This window comes from Salvelinus fontinalis, chromosome 34 (assembly GCF_029448725.1).
Source record: "Salvelinus fontinalis isolate EN_2023a chromosome 34, ASM2944872v1, whole genome shotgun sequence".
NCBI lineage: Eukaryota > Metazoa > Chordata > Actinopteri > Salmoniformes > Salmonidae > Salvelinus > Salvelinus fontinalis.
Genome location: NC_074698.1, coordinates 17,050,166 through 17,054,088, shown reverse-complemented (window position 1 = coordinate 17,054,088; position 3,923 = coordinate 17,050,166). Strand labels below are relative to the sequence as shown.

The following is a 3,923-nucleotide window of genomic DNA, read 5'->3' as shown; positions in this document are numbered from 1 at the left end:
AGGCATTACAAATCGGTTCACATGCAGCTGCACTCCGAATTAATGATTACTTGTGTGCTGCCAGCTGTGGGCAGGATTGAAACAAACCAAACCTTAATTTACAGTGTGATGCAGTCATGACCACAAGTCCCACAAAACTCCTACAAAACCAATGTGTTCCAGAAAAACAGGGACATTGCTTGTTGAATGTGTGCATAGCACCATCTAGTGGTTAGTAACTAAAGCTTACCATTAACTCTATACCAGTGTTGTCATACTCCAATAGAAAAGTACTGAATTAAACACTTGGTTTTAAACTATATTTTCTTTAAAAAGGCAAAAGCAACTTCCAAATGCCTCACTACAAAACTAGAGAAATATTTAGGTATAAATTCTGTTTTTTTATTAACATTCAAGTTCATCAACAAAATACTCACATGGCACTGTTTGAATTGTAATCAAATCAAATCAAATGATATTTGTCACATGCACCGAATACAACAGGTGTAGGTAGACCTTACAGTGAAATGCTTAATTACAAGCCCTTAACCAACAATGCAGTTTGAATAAAAATAAGTGTTAAGTAAAAATTTGATAAATTAAAAATAAAAAAATCACTAGAGAACAGCAGTAAAATAAGCCCCATGATGGAATCAACATCAAGCCTAATACACAAATAATATATCATTTTCAAGAAATCTCACAAACCACATCCCAACTGACAGTGTAGTTTACACAGAATCAATGCGATCAGCAGACTCAGTCAGTCAGCGATCCAGCTAACAACAGTAAGTGCTCAGTTAGTACCCTGTATAGACGTAGCACCTCTAAGGAGGTGTGTGGATGGATCAGTTCTGTTTGGAGAAAAACTCCTTGCTCTTCTGGACGTCTGGGACGATGGTGTCTCTCCCTGGTCTCCATCCTGCTGGGCACACTGTAAAGAGAAACAACAAGTCACACATCTGCCCTGTGAACATACAGCGTATATCAAACACATTTGCTCACTAAATGCACTGTATATTCTAAAAAGAATGGGAACTGAGCTGAAGAGAAGCTAGAGGTCAAGTAGCACTAGAGGTCTATTGGTGCATACAATATTGGTGCATACATATTGGTGCACCAATAGACCTCCATACAATGGAGGTCTATTGGTGCCTAACAATATGAGTCTCCTGCCATGTCCTGAGATGTCTGCACATGTCTGCACATCCTACTCTAAATCCCCAACCTGCTTTCTGTCCCCTCCTCCTCTCACCTTCTCCAAACTTGTCAGTGTGCTAGAAGGCCTGCACCAGGTGCAGTGTCTCATCCACAGAGCACCCCACTGGCATGTCGTTGATGGGGATCTGCCTCAGGATGCCCTTGTCATCAATCCCAAACAGACCTCTGGACAGTTTGGAGGAAGGTTAGAACAGGTTTAGGGCTGAGCACTGTATAAAGGTCAGTAAATGGGAAGCTGTGAGTGAGAGAATAGGATTGTAAGACTTGTCCCAGAGCTTGGTAACAGACCTGTAGGCTATGCCCTCCTCCCTGGAGATGGCCTGGGTGGGGTCAGCCAGCAGAGGGATCTTCATGGGGCCCAGACCTCTGTGTTTCCTCTCTGTGTTGATCCTGCACAGGAGGGGGAGAGAGAGACCCGGACGACACATGAAACATGAACTTCAGATGTGAGTTTGGTAGAGTTAAAGCTAGTATTAAACATTAAACTGTTCTTCTATCAATCTACTGCATTCCAAACATTGTAAGATAAAACGTGTAGTCTACAATAGCCTAATAAAATAACACTGCAGTTCACACAGCCAACAACCAAACTAACTTAGGCTGTCTGATCTATTACCCCTCTCTACAGTGTAGCCTACTATACCTAGTCTGTCAGCAGTTTGATAGTGTCAGTTTGACTGTCAGTAGAGTGTAGAGGTACATATGCTATTGCTACTTTTTTAGGTCACCGCCACACAAGTAAGAAGAAATAGTACAGGTGTCTGAGTTTGTGTCAAAGAAAGTGCACAATCAAGTGGCAACAGATAGACTAGGCCCTTACTGCTGTCAGAACACAGACATAGTAATAGAGATGATCAACAACTGACCAGTAACTAAAAGCTGATGAGATGTAAATCCCACGAGAATAGGCTTTCTCAGTTTTCTGGATGTGAAGAATTTGATTGACGTTATCAATCGTGGAAAATGTATATCACAGAGTTTCTAAACCCAGAGACACAACATCGCGAGACTTCCCGGAAAATGACCAAGCTGACTAGGCCGGGGTTTGAGATGTCAATGAGAGAACTGAAACGTTCTTCCTTAGCTGTTAATTTTCTAAATATGAAGGCACAACCTAGATTCGAGCCAATGTCTTAAGTAGTTTAACATAGTATTACCTGAACTTCGTGAAAGTGTCAAACTAACACGTTTACATTTTCGTCAAAGACAACTTTATATCCAAGGTGTGCCTTTGAATTGACGGCATGCACATGCGCAGTTCGGCGTGAGAAGACCGTTAGACCCGATGACGTATTTCTGCGCATGAGCTTAGCTAGCAAACGTCGCCATGACATCGCCTACAAAAGCGTGATCGGGATTTCTATTGGAAAAGCAGTTTCTGCCTATCTTCCTACTAGGCTACTGTTTTTTGGGGTGATATGCCGCACTCACATCCTAATCGGAACTAGGAAACTCGGAAATGTCAGACATGCTGATTCGTTGAACGCAGCACGTGTATAACTACAACTACACTGAACAAAAATATGAGTGCAACGTTTAAAGTGTTGGTCCCACGTTTCATTAGCTGAAATAGAAAATATCAGAAAACGTCCATACCGCACAAACAGCTTATTTCTCAAAAACGTCAACATTTGTTTACATCCCTGTTAGCGAGCATTTCTCATTTGCCAAGATCAGATGAGAACTATTTCTGTCTGTAATAAAACCCTTTTGTGGGGAAAAAATAATTATGATTGGCTGGGCCTGACTCCCCAGTGGGTGGGCCTGGCTGCCATGTGGGTGGGCATATGCCCTCCAAGCAGTGGTGGAAACAGTACCCAATTGTCATACTTGTGTAAAAGTAAAGATACTTTAATAGAAAATTAAGTAAAAGTGAAAGTCACCCAGTAAAATACTACTTGAGTAAAAGTCTAAAAGTATTTGGTTTTAAATATACTTAAGTATCAAAAGTAAATGTGATTGCTAAAAGATACTTAAGCATACCGCTTTCTTGTTTTTTTATTTACAGATAGCCAGGGGCACACTCCAACACTCAGACATAAGTTACAAATGAAGCATTTATGTTTAGTGATTCTGCCAGGTCAGAGGCAATAGGGATGACCAGCAACTCGCCCAAGCCTTCCCCATTTCTCCTTCTCCCAAATCCAGTCAGCTGATGTTCTGAAAGAGCTGCAAAATCTGGACCCCTACAAATCAGCCGGGCTAGACAATCTGGACCCTCTCTTTCTAAACTGATCTGCCGAAATTGTTGCAACCCCTATTACTACCCTGTTCAACCTCACGTTCGTGTCGTCTGAGATTCCCAAAGATTGGAAAGCAGCTGCGGTCACCCCCCTCTTCAAAGGGGGGGACACTCTTGACCCAAACTGCTACAGACCTATATCTATCCTACCCTGCCTTTCTAAGGTCTTCGAAAGCCAAGTCAACAAACAGATTACCGACCATTTCGAATCCCACCATACCTTCTCCGCTATGCCATCTGGTTTCAGAGCTGGTCATGGGTGCACCTCAGCCACGCTCAAGGTCCTAAACGATATCCTAACCGCCATCGATGAGAAACAATACTGTGCAGCCGTATTCATTGACCTGGCCAAGGCTTTCGACTCTGTCAATCACCACATCCTCATCGGGCAGACTCGATAGCCTTGGTTTCTCAAATGATTGCCTCACATGGTTCACCAACTACTTCTCTGATAGAGTTCAGTGTGTCAAATCGGAGGGCC

The 3,923-nt window shown here is 42.5% G+C and overlaps 1 pseudogene; it reads right to left on the bottom strand.

The window, feature by feature from the left end:
* Positions 1 to 359: 359 nt before the first annotated feature.
* LOC129833329 (peroxiredoxin-like) lies at positions 360 to 1,696 on the bottom strand (annotated as a pseudogene).
* Positions 1,697 to 3,923: the final 2,227 nt, after the last annotated feature.